The sequence below is a fragment of the Triturus cristatus genome, chromosome 5_2 (genome assembly GCF_964204655.1).
Source record: "Triturus cristatus chromosome 5_2, aTriCri1.1, whole genome shotgun sequence".
NCBI lineage: Eukaryota > Metazoa > Chordata > Amphibia > Caudata > Salamandridae > Triturus > Triturus cristatus.
Window position 1 is genome coordinate 869,978,003 of NC_140588.1, and position 15,452 is coordinate 869,993,454.

Here is a 15,452-nt window from a genome sequence, read left to right on the forward strand (position 1 = left end):
AAATCTCACCACTCTTCCATCAATACCTTACACCAACGAAATCGCCACAAACAAGAGCCACATCTAACGCTAATGAAATGCACAGTAGGCGTTCCTGTGCAAAAAAACCCACAAAAACACCACTTCCCCATATTTTCAATGACCAGCCAAATCTGCAATGCGATCCAAAAAGCAGGCGATAAGCCGAGTTAGCAGGAACAAATTAACATCAACCTTTAACTGGTGTAAGGAGGTTGACTATCTACTCTGTTATTTCGACCATACTCAGAGCCACATCTAAAGACCAACACGTGATACAGCTACTGATCATGCAGCTCTGACACCCAACAACGCCACAACACCCAGCCCCACCACCACCAGAGCCTCCACCCCAGACCACCCCCCCTACTACCACTACCACCGAGGCAGCACAAAACAGAACAACGCACCTTCCCAAAACGCCATGCCCCTCAGCCACACAATAGCTGAATGTTGGGAGATGAGCAACCAACTATATATGAAGGAGGCAAGCCACTCATCACTGATAAAGCACACAATGCCAAGTGTAATGCTCATGTGCTGCACAGACCTCACTATGCAAAGCACAAACCTCTCCATGTGGAGATATACTATTGATACTTGTAGTGTAGTGCACAGTGGACGCAACCATGTTACCTCAGGCAGTGGGGAAGATCTCGGTCATGTAGCTGTGTTGTCCCCCCCTGGAAGCGGAAGCGGAAGCGGACGCGGAGTGGGCTGCTCCAACGTACGCCACTTTAGCGGAGGAGTATCAATAAATAGACCAGGCCCTAGGTGTGGTTCACTTGTGGGAAGACCAATGAGTCTGTCAGAACGGCAGCTCTCACCATGGCACATAGCAGCCGCTATAACCGTGGGCCTCCTCGACACAGGGCCCCTGCGAACCCAGCGGCACAGCACCGCAGACTTATGTCTGTACCCACTACTGCCTTCTATCTACACTATGGACAGCACGGCTCACAATTCAGATGTAGGGGGCGATTACAGATATCGCAGTCCAGTTCGCAAGACACGTTGTTCCCAGTGTGGCCTACCCAGACCACGCATCATCGCAGGGTGCACACATGCTGTGTGCTTCAGGTACTACTAGCTCACTGCATCATAAGTCATCGCCACGTGGCCTTATCAACGCAGAATTTATTAGAAAAAACACATTGCACCCAGTGCGGCCCGCCGGGACCACGTCTCATCGCAGGGTACGCACACGCTGAGTACTCCAGGTGCCACTAACTGTGCAGCTCAACTCAACGCCCATCCTGAACGCTGCCTCCGCCCTACACTGGAGTTACATGGTTCACAATTCAACATTAGTAGCGACGCAAATTGTGTAAGAGACTATAATGGGTTAAGAAGACCAAATGCTCCCAATCTGTGCAGCTCAAGTCAACGTCACATGTCTGTGGGCCTTTGCTGACCACTGCCTCTGGCCTACACTGTGGAAGACCGGCGACATGTGGTGCCAACTAACCCTGTTCAACACAAGCCCATCCCACATGTGTAACTGTGTCCTGAGTCCTCAATGGCAGCAACCACAGCTCCAGACTCCCTTCGATCACCGAGGTGTATTTCCACATGCAAGATCGGCGACACATGGTGCCACTGAACCTGTACTACGCAAGGTTAGTTTGGGTCACCAACGTATGCAAGTGGCTGTGGACCCTAGCTCACCGCTACCTCTGCCCTACACTGTGGGCGACCGGCGACAAATGGTACCACTAACCGTCTTCAACACAAGCCAATCCCACATGTGGAACTGTGTCCTGAGTCCTGAATGAGAGTGCCCTCAACTTCTTGCCAGCGACCACAGCACCAGACTTCCTTCAAATAGTGTGGCGTATTTGCATATCGAAGTCATCAATGTGGAAAGTATTGCAGATGAAAAGATAACGCAAAAGATGCATTTTACACAAACTGTCGATTTCCCTTTCCACATCCAATAACTTCCAAAGGAAGAGTGAACAGTTTTATGTCAGCAATGAGACATACCATCACTCGAAAATCACCCACAAATACTTATAATTTAAAAAGAACAGAAGCATCGAAGTACAATAATGATTACAATACGGAGATTTTGAAGATGTGAAATGCAAATATGAACATACAATATGATGCACATAACTCAATTGCTGTTTCTCACTATGTCACGTTATATATTACCAACTCTGAGAAGACAGAATTGAAAGAAATGTGGGAAGAAATTTTACAGGAGAAGACACTTAGGAAAAAAATGTACAGCTTCAGTTTGAAAATACTTTCACATCGTGAAATTGGATACTACCAATGTTCGGATCGATAGACATCTGCAAGTTTATATTCAAAGTCAACAGGAACTATCTGGATAAGTCTAGGTTTTCCTGCGGCACAAAATCGAGTTTTAATATAAATGTTATAAAACTAATTTGTGATGATATAGACTTACGTTTCTTTGCTAGTCAAGAGAACTGTACAGAAAATAACAGTTGGATATGTCTAGGTGTTGATCACCAAATGGAAGATAATACTGTTGTGGAGTTTGAAAAAGAAATAACAAAGTTTAAAGTAGTTTCTGGTGAAAATCACAACTATGTTTATATTTATTGCTGACGTACTCATTATAAAATTCAAACTAGGAATGTAGATCTACTACCACTAACCCTGTTCAACACAAGTCGATCCCACATGTGTAACTGTGTCCTGAGTCCTGAATGGCAGTCACCCCAAGTCCCTGGCAACGACCACAGCACCACACTCCCTTCGATAACTGAGCCATATTTCGATATGCAAGGCCAGCGACACGTAGTCCCACTAACCCTCTTTAACACAAGCCGATCCCACATGTGTAACTGTGTCCTGAATGGCAGTGACCCCAAGTCCGTGGCAGCAACCACAGCAGCATACTCTCTTTGATCAGTTAGACATGTTTCCATATGCAACGGCGGCGACACGTGGTGCCAATAACTCTGTTCAACACAAGCCGATCCCACATGTGTAACTGTGTCCTGAGTCCTGAATGGCAGTGACCCCAACTCCGTACCACCACACTCACTTTGATCATTGAGGGGTATTTCCATATGCAACTACAGACTCCAGTAGGCAAGTAAGTATCACAGTCATATACCCTACATATTATCCTTTTAGTATCCTTGCTTCAAGAATTTCTTTTTATATCAGTTATAGCTTTACTACAATGACCAAATTAATCTTCAAATTAAAACTAAAATGGAATAGCAGTCTACACTGCAGGCAGTACAGCTCGCAATTCCATTTTTAAATGCTAATTTCTAACAACAAGATTGTACTCAGAAAATACAACACTTCAGTGTATGCTATACTTATTTCATCTTTTCATCATATGCCTACACTGCACTCACTAGAGCTCCCAATGGAAATTATTTCTTCATTCATTAACTACAGAGTTCACTAGGCAAGTAACTATTACAGGCCTCAAATCTACATAATATCCTTTTAGTATCCTTTCTTCGTGAACATTTTTTATATCAGTTATACCTTTAGTACAATCACCAAACTCATTTTCAAGTACACACGAACACTCAGCAGTCTACACTGCGGGCAGCAAACCTCGCAATTTGAATTTTGGACACGTGGTGCCAACTAACACTGTCCAACACAAGCCGATCCCACATGTGTAACTGTGTCCTGAGTCCTGAGTGGCTGTGACCCCAACTCCATGGCAGCCACCACAGCAGCAAACTCTCTTTGATCAGTTAGACATATTTCCACAAGCAGTGACCCAGAACTTCATGGCAGCGACCACACCACCACACCCCCTTCGATTAGTGAGGAGTATTTTCATATTGAAGGCTCGTGACAAGTGGTACCACTGAACATGCACTACGCAGGCCGGTGAGGCCACCAACGTATGCACGTGGCTGTGGGCCCTTGCTCACCACTACCTCTGGCCTACACTACGATCAGCAGGCCTCACAATTCAGATAGAGTCGTGATTCCACATGACACAGTCCTATAGCCAAGACACATTGCTCCCAGTGTGGCCCGTCCACACCAAGCATCATCACAGGCTCATACACTCTCAATACTTCTGGTGCCACTAACCCTATTTAACAGAAGCCGATCACACATGTGTAACTGTGTCCTGAGTCCTGAATGGCAGTGACCCCAAGTCCGAGGCAGCAACCACACAACATACTCCCTTCGATTTGTGAGGCATATTTTGATATGCAAGGCCGGTGACACGTTGTCCCACTAACCCTCTTTAACACAAACCGATCCCACATGTTTAACTGTGTCCTGAATCCTGAATGACAGTCACCCCAGCTTCGTGGCAGCGACCACAGCACCAGACTTCCTTCAGTCTTATTTGTTGTTCTTTTCTTTAAATACATATTTTTATATGTAAATCTATACATGTCTAAGACTCTTCTTTGTCCAACCGCACAGGGACACTTCCGGTCCCAAGAAGGTTGTTGGGGGTATGATGGTAATGTGGGAAGAGGGTGCGTTACCTGCTGATGTGGGGAGAGGCAGCGTCAAAGGGGTATCTATCACAGAAAGAACTCCGATATGTATTCACAAATACCTCGGACAAATGCCAGCTGATGGACTGAATCACAAAATGATTTTTCAATACTTATGTAGTGTGAGTTAAGAACAGTTCGCACCCAGGCTCGCAGAGGGACAGCTGTGGCCCGTCCACTCCACTCACAGACGCAGTACTATGAGCCGTCCGCGCCATTGTAGCTATCCCTGCCCTGTTACGATGTACGCCACGCCACACCATTCAGATTATGTTCCAACGATGGCCCCACATACCTACCTGCCGCAGGCGTACTTGCTGTTCCTGTGCAGGTCAGTGGTCTAGTTCTCCACATCTCCCGCCCACTCCCTGAGGGCAGCTTTACCCACACACCACACCCATCCGGCACATGTGTCACAGGCCATGTGACCACGCAAATATAATAGATCGACAACGTCACATCCTTTATTGCCGGTGCTGACTAGATCCTGGATGCTCCACGTGTCTCAACCATAAAGAGTCTTTCAAAACTTGTGCAGAAGGTTACTCGCACCCTAATCTGTATAGCTCTCAGGGGCCTACCACCCCCTTGGCGCAGACTTCAGATGCACAGGGTTAGTGCCACCCGAAACTCATATGGCCATCAGGGGCCTACCACCATGTTGCACGAACATAACTTCCACAGGCTTAGCGGCCCCAAAAGCTGATGTGGTCTCCGCCATTGATGACTCAGGACTCAGCGACATCTGTGCGATCCGCCAAGCACCTGATGTGGTCTCCGACATTCATTACTCTGGTGTTACAACAAACAAATGATGGACGGAATGCTGACAATAAATACATTCCCCCCCAGTCAAGAGATCTGGGTTAAATCCATCGTTCTTTTGCCCACTACACCACCCCAGTTTAGACATGGCCATATGCAAATCAGTCTTGACCCTGTGCCTCATGGGAACAGTCCAGCCCGAACTGCCAAGCCATGTCTTCCCTGGACCGGAATCAAGCATCCTAGGACCGGTTTCTGGCTATCAGCCGTCATCAGCCAGGATAGCTTGACTCCAGTGGCGTAGTGAGCACGGGTCCCACGTCTGGGAATACCCATCCCACTTAGGGCAAAAAGCGTTACAACAAACAAATGATGGACAGAATGCTGACAATGCATACATTCTCCCCCAGTCAAGAGATCTGGGTTAAATCCATCGTTCTTTTGCCCACTACACCACACCAGTTTAGACATGGCCATATGCAAATCAGTCTTGACCCTGTGCCTCATGGGAACAGTCCAGCCCGAACTGCCAAGCCATGTCTTCCCTGGACCGGAATCAAGCATCCTAGGACCGGTTTCTGGCTATCAGCCGTCATCAGCCAGGATAGCTTGACTCCAGTGGCGTAGTGAGCACGGGTCCCACGTCTGGGAATACCCATCCCACTTAGGGCGAAAAGCGTTACAACAAACAAATGATGGACGGAATGCTGACAATGCATACATTCTCCCCCAGTCAAGAGATCTGGGTTAAATCCATTGTTCTTTTGCCCACTACACCACCCCAGTTTAGACATGGCCATATGCAAATCAGTCTTGACCCTGTGCCTCATGGGAACAGTCCAGCCCGAACTGCCAAGCCATGTCTTCCCTGGACCGGAATCAAGCATCCTAGGACCGGTCTCTGGCTATCAGCCGTCATCAGCCAGGATAGCTTGACTCCAGTGGCGTAGTGAGCACGGGTCCCACGTCTGGGAATACCCATCCCACTTAGGGCGAAAAGCGTTACAACAACCAATGATGGACGGAATGCTGACAATGCATTCATTCTCCCCCAGTCAAGAGATCTGGGTTAAATCCATCGTTCTTTTGCCCACTACACCACCCCAGTTTAGACATGGCCATATGCAAATCAGTCTTGACCCTGTGCCTCATGGGAACAGTCCAGCCCGAACTGCCAAGCCATGTCTTCCCTGGACCGGAATCAAGCATCCTAGGACCGGTTTCTGGCTATCAGCCGTCATCAGCCAGGATAGCTTGACTCCAGTGGCGTAGTGAGCACGGGTCCCACGTCTGGGAATACCCATCCCACTTAGGGCGAAAAGCGTTACAACAAACAAATGATGGACGGAATGCTGACAATGCATACATTCTCCCCCAGTCAAGAGATCTGGGTTAAATCCATCGTTCTTTTGCCCACTACACCACCCCAGTTTAGACATGGCCATATGCAAATCAGTCTTGACGCTGTGCCTCATGGGAACAGTCCAGCCCGAACTGCCAAGCCATGTCTTCCCTGGACCGGAATCAAGCATCCTAGGACCGGTTTCTGGCTATCAGCCGTCATCAGCCAGGATAGCTTGACTCCAGTGGCGTAGTGAGCACGGGTCCCACGTCTGGGAATACCCATCCCACTTAGGGCGAAAAGCGTTACAACAAACAAATGATGGACGGAATGCTGACAATGCATACATTCTCCCCCAGTCAAGAGATCTGGGTTAAATCCATCGTTCTTTTGCCCACTACACCACCCCAGTTTAGACATGGCCATATGCAAATCAGTCTTGACCCTGTGCCTCATGGGAACAGTCCAGCCCGAACTGCCAAGCCATGTCTTCCCTGGACCGGAATCAAGCATCCTAGGACCGGTTTCTGGCTATCAGCCGTCATCAGCCAGGATAGCTTGACTCCAGTGGCGTAGTGAGCACGGGTCCCACGTCTGGGAATACCCATCCCACTTAGGGCGAAAAGCGTTACAACAAACAAATGATGGACGGAATGCTGACAATGCATACATTCTCCCCCAGTCAAGAGATCTGGGTTAAATCCATCGTTCTTTTGCCCACTACACCACCTCAGTTTAGACATGGCCATATGCAAATTAGTCTTGACCCTGTGCCTCATGGGAACAGTCCAGCCCGAACTGCCAAGCCATGTCTTCCCTGGACCGGAATCAAGCATCCTAGGACCGGTTTCTGGCTATCAGCCATCATCAGCCAGGATAGCTTGACTCCAGTGGCGTAGTGAGCACGGGTCCCACGTCTGGGAATACCCATCCCACTTAGGGTGAAAAGCGTTACAACAAACAAATGATGGACGGAATGCTGACAATGCATACATTCTCCCCCAGTCAAGAGATCTGGGTTAAATCCATCGTTCTTTTGCCCACTACACCACCCCAGTTTAGACATGGCCATATGCAAATCAGTCTTGACCCTGTGCCTCATGGGAACAGTCCAGCCCGAACTGCCAAGCCATGCCTTCCCTGGACCGGAATCAAGCATCCTAGGACCGGTTTCTGGCTATCAGCTGTCATCAGCCAGGATAGCTTGACTCCAGTGGCGTAGTGAGCACGGGTCCCACGTCTGGGAATACCCATCCCACTTAGGGCGAAAAGCGTTACAACAAACAAATGATGGACGGAATGCTGACAATGCATACATTCTCCCCCAGTCAAGAGATCTGGGTTAAATCCATCGTTCTTTTGCCCACTACACCACCCCAGTTTAGACATGGCCATATGCAAATCAGTCTTGACCCTGTGCCTCATGGGAACAGTCCAGCCCGAACTGCCAAGCCATGTCTTCCCTGGACCGGAATCAAGCATCCTAGGACCGGTTTCTGGCTATCAGCCGTCATCAGCCAGGATAGCTTGACTCCAGTGGCGTAGTGAGCACGGGTCCCACGTCTGGGAATACCCATCCCACTTAGGGCGAAAAGCGTTACAACAAACAAATGATGGACGGAATGCTGACAATGCATACATTCTCCCCCAGTCAAGAGATCTGGGTTAAATCCATCGTTCTTTTGTCCACTACACCACCCCAGTTTAGACATGGCCATATGCAAATCAGTCTTGACCCTGTGCCTCATGGGAACAGTCCAGCCCGAACTGCCAAGCCATGTCTTCCCTGGACCGGAATCAAGCATCCTAGGACCGGTTTCTGGCTATCAGCCGTCATCAGCCAGGATAGCTTGACTCCAGTGGCGTAGTGAGCACGGGTCCCACGTCTGGGAATACCCATCCCACTTAGGGCGAAAAGCGTTACAACAAACAAATGATGGACGGAATGCTGACAATGCATACATTCTTCCCCAGTCAAGAGATCTGGGTTAAATCCATCGTTCTTTTGCCCACTACACCACCCCAGTTTAGACATGGCCATATGCAAATCAGTCTTGACCCTGTGCCTCATGGGAACAGTCCAGCCCGAACTGCCAAGCCATGTCTTCCCTGGACCGGAATCAAGCATCCTAGGACCGGTCTCTGGCTATCAGCCGTCATCAGCCAGGATAGCTTGACTCCAGTGGCGTAGTGAGCACGGGTCCCACGTCTGGGAATACCCATCCCACTTAGGGCGAAAAGCGTTACAACAACCAAATGATGGACGGAATGCTGACAATGCATACATTCTCCCCCAGTCAAGAGATCTGGGTTAAATCCATCGTTCTTTTGCCCACTACACCACCCCAGTTTAGACATGGCCATATGCAAATCAGTCTTGACCCTGTGCCTCATGGGAACAGTCCAGCCCGAACTGCCAAGCCATGTCTTCCCTGGACCGGAATCAAGCATCCTAGGACCGGTTTCTGGCTATCAGCCGTCATCAGCCAGGATAGCTTGACTCCAGTGGCGTAGTGAGCACGGGTCCCACGTCTGGGAATACCCATCCCACTTAGGGCGAAAAGCGTTACAACAAACAAATGATGGACGGAATGCTGACAATGCATACATTCTCCCCCAGTCAAGAGATCTGGGTTAAATCCATCGTTCTTTTGCCCACTACACCACCCCAGTTTAGACATGGCCATATGCAAATCAGTCTTGACCCTGTGCCTCATGGGAACAGTCAAGCCCGAACTGCCAAGCCATGTCTTCCCTGGACCGGAATCAAGCATCCTAGGACCGGTTTCTGGCTATCAGCCGTCATCAGCCAGGATAGCTTGACTCCAGTGGCGTAGTGAGCACGGGTCCCACGTCTGGGAATACCCATCCCACTTAGGGCGAAAAGCGTTACAACAACCAAATGATGGACGGAATGCTGACAATGCATACATTCTCCCCCAGTCAAGAGATCTGGGTTAAATCCATCGTTCTTTTGCCCACTACACCACCCCAGTTTAGACATGGCCATATGCAAATCAGTCTTGACCCTGTGCCTCATGGGAACAGTCCAGCCCGAACTGCCAAGCCATGTCTTCCCTGGACCGGAATCAAGCATCCTAGGACCGGTTTCTGGCTATCAGCCGTCATCAGCCAGGATAGCTTGACTCCAGTGGCGTAGTGAGCACGGGTCCCACGTCTGGGAATACCCATCCCACTTAGGGCGAAAAGCGTTACAACAAACAAATGATGGACGGAATGCTGACAATGCATACATTCTCCCCCAGTCAAGAGATCTGGGTTAAATCCATCGTTCTTTTGCCCACTACACCACCCCAGTTTAGACATGGCCATATGCAAATCAGTCTTGACCCTGACCATGTCTAAACTGGTGTGGTGTAGTGGGCAAAAGAACGATGGATTTAACCCAGATCTCTTGACTGGGGGAGAATGTATGCATTGTCAGCATTCCGTCCATCATTTGTTTGTTGTAACGCTTTTCGCCCTAAGTGGGATGGGTATTCCCAGACGTGGGACCCATGCTCACTACGCCACTGGAGTCAAGCTATCCTGGCTGATGACGGCTGATAGCCAGAAACCGGTCCTAGGATGCTTGATTCCGGTCCAGGGAAGACATGGCTTGGCAGTTCGGGCTGGACTGTTCCCATGAGGCACAGGGTCAAGACTGATTTGCATATGGCCATGTCTAAACTGGTGTGGTGTAGTGGGCAAAAGAACGATGGATTTAACCCAGATCTCTTGACTGGGGGAGAATGTATGCATTGTCAGCATTCCGTCCATCATTTGTTTGTTGTAACGCTTTTCGCCCTAAGTGGGATGGGTATTCCCAGACGTGGGACCCGTGCTCACTACGCCACTGGAGTCAAGCTATCCTGGCTGATGACGGCTGATAGCCAGAAACCGGTCCTAGGATGCTTGATTCCGGTCCAGGGAAGACATGGCTTGGCAGTTCGGGCTGGACTGTTCCCATGAGGCACAGGGTCAAGACTGATTTGCATATGGCCATGTCTAAACTGGTGTGGTGTAGTGGGCAAAAGAACGATGGATTTAACCCAGATCTCTTGACTGGGGGAGAATGTATGCATTGTCAGCATTCCGTCCATCATTTGTTTGATGTAACGCTTTTCGCCCTAAGTGGGATGGGTATTTCCAGACGTGGGACCCGTGCTCACTACGCCACTGGAGTCAAGCCATCCTGGCTGATGACGGCTGATAGCCAGAAACCGGTCCTAGGATGCTTGATTCCGGTCCAGGGAAGACATGGCTTGGCAGTTCGGGCTGGACTGTTCCCATGCGGCACAGGGTCAAGACTGATTTGCATATGGCCATGTCTAAACTGGTGTGGTGTAGTGGGCAAAAGAACGATGGATTTAACCCAGATCTCTTGACTGGGGGAGAATGTATGCATTGTCAGCATTCCGTCCATCATTTGTTTGTTGTAACGCTTTTCGCCCTAAGTGGGATGGGTATTCCCAGACGTGGGACCCGTGCTCACTACGCCACTGGAGTCAAGCTATCCTGGCTGATGACGGCTGATAGCCAGAAACCGGTCCTAGGATGCTTGATTCCGGTCCAGGGAAGACATGGCTTGGCAGTTCGGGCTGGACTGTTCCCATGAGGCACAGGGTCAAGACTGATTTGCATATGGCCATGTCTAAACAGGTGTGGTGTAGTGGGCAAAAGAACGATGGATTTAACCCAGATCTCTTGACTGGGGGAGAATGTATGCATTGTCAGCATTCCGTCCATCATTTGTTTGTTGTAACGCTTTTCGCCCTAAGTGGGATGGGTATTCCCAGACGTGGGACCCGTGCTCACTACGCCACTGGAGTCAAGCTATCCTGGCTGATGACGGCTGATAGCCAGAAACCGGTCCTAGGATGCTTGATTCCGGTCCAGGGAAGACATGGCTTGGCAGTTCGGGCTGGACTGTTCCCATGAGGCACAGGGTCAAGACTGATTTGCATATGGCCATGTCTAAACTGGTGTGGTGTAGTGGGCAAAAGAACGATGGATTTAACCCAGATCTCTTGACTGGGGGAGAATGTATGCATTGTCAGCATTCCGTCCATCATTTGTTTGTTGTAACGCTTTTCGCCCTAAGTGGGATGGGTATTCCCAGACGTGGGACCCGTGCTCACTACGCCACTGGAGTCAAGCTATCCTGGCTGATGACGGCTGATAGCCAGAAACCGGTCCTAGGATGCTTGATTCCGGTCCAGGGAAGACATGGCTTGGCAGTTCGGGCTGGACTGTTCCCATGAGGCACAGGGTCAAGACTGATTTGCATATGGCCATGTCTAAACTGGTGTGGTTTAGTGGGCAAAAGAACGATGGATTTAACCCAGATCTCTTGACTGGGGGAGAATGTATGCATTGTCAGCATTCCGTCCATCATTTGTTTGTTGTAACGCTTTTTGCCCTAAGTGGGATGGGTATTCCCAGACGTGGGACCCGTGCTCACTACGCCACTGGAGTCAAGCTATCCTGGCTGATGACGGCTGATAGCCAGAAACCGGTCCTAGGATGCTTGATTCCGGTCCAGGGAAGACATGGCTTGGCAGTTCGGGCTGGACTGTTCCCATGAGGCACAGGGTCAAGACTGATTTGCATATGGCCATGTCTAAACTGGTGTGGTGTAGTGGGCAAAAGAACGATGGATTTAACCCAGATCTCTTGACTGGGGGAGAATGTATGCATTGTCAGCATTCCGTCCATCATTTGTTTGTTGTAACGCTTTTCGCCCTAAGTGGGATGGGTATTCCCAGACGTGGGACCCGTGCTCACTACGCCACTGGAGTCAAGCTATCCTGGCTGATGACGGCTGATAGCCAGAAACCGGTCCTAGGATGCTTGATTCCGGTCCAGGGAAGACATGGCTTGGCAGTTCGGGCTGGACTGTTCCCATGAGGCACAGGGTCAAGACTGATTTGCATATGGCCATGTCTAAACTGGTGTGGTGTAGTGGGCAAAAGAACGATGGATTTAACCCAGATCTCTTGACTGGGGGAGAATGTATGCATTGTCAGCATTCCGTCCATCATTTGTTTGTTGTAACGTAATTCATTACTCTGGTGGCACCAGGTAATTAATTGCTCATGGATGCGCAGGGGTGGCAGTGTCTCTCCCTCTCTTTCCCTCTCTCTCTCACTCTCTCTCTCTCTTCCTTCTATCTCTCTAACTCTCTCTCTTCCTTCTCCCTTTCTCACTCCCTTTCTTTCCTTCCCTCTCTTTTTCTCTCTGGCTTTTTTTTCCCCTTCTCTTTTTCTCTATGTCTCTCTCCTTTGATATGCGCAATACACACATCCTTATTTTGTGCTTTATTTTCCAGGCTCTGTCATCCACATCCATGGTCCCCACAGCAGTGTTCCACCTTGTTATTTTGTATTTTTTTGATAAATTTTGTTTATTACTTTATCGTTGATATATGTTAATAAAAAAATAAAGTTTGAAAAAAAAAATTAATAACATTTCTGGTTTTTTTCTTAACTGCTGTGTAACTCTTTCTTGTTCTTATTACTGTTATTTGATGACGTCCACCATGGTCTTAAATTTTGGAGGACTTATCTCGGAAATACTGGTGATGTCTGCAGTTTCCACCAACTTCTGAATAGTGTGTTATATTTATCTCAACTTTACTTCCATTAAAGTGCAGATAATAAAATGCAGACCAGCCGTTCCCGTGCAAAAAGACACGAGGTGCACCTTTGCGATTTATTCTAAATACTAAAATCCTGTATTGACTTGCACTGATGTAGTGGCTGCACTCACAGTGTACACACAAAATCATTTATGAAACCTCATTGTATTTATATTGATTGGGAATCGGGCGTCAGGTGCTGGATCTTGACGAGATACACTGCCCAGTTCATAGATTGTCCTGCACACGCAAAAAATCACATCACAACTTTCACACCAACTGCAATGCGAAACAAATTCTGGCGATAAGCCACGTTAGCACCAGGGATTTTACACCTGCTTTCTGATGGTGTTAAGCAGGACGACTACCTGCACCATGAAAGAGAACACAGCCAAGAGCCACACCAGAACACCCACAGGTGCCATTGAATAAATGAGCATGATACAGGGATACCCATGAGGGCCACAAGACTCTTCGGAACAACTCCGGGACCGCCAACGCCCCCCAAACCCGCATCTGAGCAAGTGTGTCCCTCTGGTCATTGTGTTAGCATGATAGGCACCAGCCCTGCAACATCACAGTGTGCTATCACCTCAGCATTGGCAGTGAGCCTAGACATGTAGCTATGCACGCATCCTCCTGCATGCACAACCGGAATGTGCTGGTCCGCAGTACACAGGTCAGCACAGGGGTGTGCCTATCCAACAACGGGAACGGGGTGTCTCGGATATCTCCGTGTACAGGAAGTGTGGTAAGTGTGTCTCTGTGTTCTGGTGTGGCCTGCCACAAGGGCCGCAGCAGTCGATGTTGTAAAGTGGCATGCACCACCTCTAAAAGGCACTGTGATGGTGTAGTTGGAATGCAGCAGCACATGCGTAAATAGGCATTACAATGGTGTGCGTACGGGTGCACGAGATACAACAACGCACCGTACAAAAGTGTGGGAGCTTGTGGGAGGGAGGAGCAGCTGTTTGCAACGTAACAGACTGTGAACTCGCCCATGTGCCACGTGCTGGGCATCTCATCCAAGATGACCACGGTCGCAGACATCCCACAACACCAACGACCCGCCTTTGTACACATCCTCTATGAATGCAGCGTGGTTTTCACTTCTATGCCCGTTCACTGGTGTGATGTTGGCGAGTTGTGTGACTTGTGCTCCTTGTTGGTGTGTTTCATTTTGGCCATTGCTTGTCTATACTGGTGCTATACTTAATTGTGCATGTCTGCCATTCTGCCCATCTCCCCCGTCCCCCCACTCCCTGCTTCTTCCTCTTCCTGGTGCTGTTCTGTCTATAATTGTGTTGCTCCACACATAAATACATGTAAAGAACAAATTAGAATAGTTCCTTGATTCTTTTAGGTTTTAAAACTTCTCTCTCTTGGTTTCTTTTTAATTTTCCATATTAACAGTTTTTTTAAATATTCAACAACACATAGAAGTCAGAAGTGCAACGTATTCTATCAACACACTTTCTAGAACATTCTACAAGACGTGCAGGTTAAAAGTTCATCAATCTTTTTAAACGTAACCATATTTTTTTGCAACAAGGTCTCGAACATTTAACGGCGCGTGCAGGTTAAAAGTTCACAATTGTTTTAAGTTTGAACAGCGACTTCCAAATGCAAGTAGCAGGTGTGGTCGGGTTGACAACTTTTATCCTATGATATGTACTCCACATTGAAACTGCTTTTTCTTAACCAATCACAAAGATGCTTTTCCACAAAACGAATGTGCACCCTACTTTTAAAAAAGAATGCTTTTCGTCTCCCAATCACATATCATTTTGTATGGCAATAAAAAGTAGTTCCCCATCTTTAAACATATCTCTTATTCTACCAAGGAACTGTATGAGCTACAGACATCTATGCATACCTTCCAGCCATACCTTTAAAATGCTAGTGTGGATCATAGGACATAGCTATATTTTCTGGTGCAAGAGGTATGCAGAACAGAGACGTATTGACTTAGACCTAGGTTTACAAAATTTGTTATTAAATGGTTTGCACAGAGAGGATCGAAGTGGCACCAATTGTTACCTTTGGTTAAAACCTGTTTGCATCTCCAACACCCTGACCTCATGATTGTGCACTGTGGTGGAAACGACCTAGGCACATTGACTGGTGTAGGTTTGGAAATGCTTATGAAGGACACCTTTGGACAATTGATGTTACTTTTCCCTCAAACTGTCTTTGTATATTCCAATATATG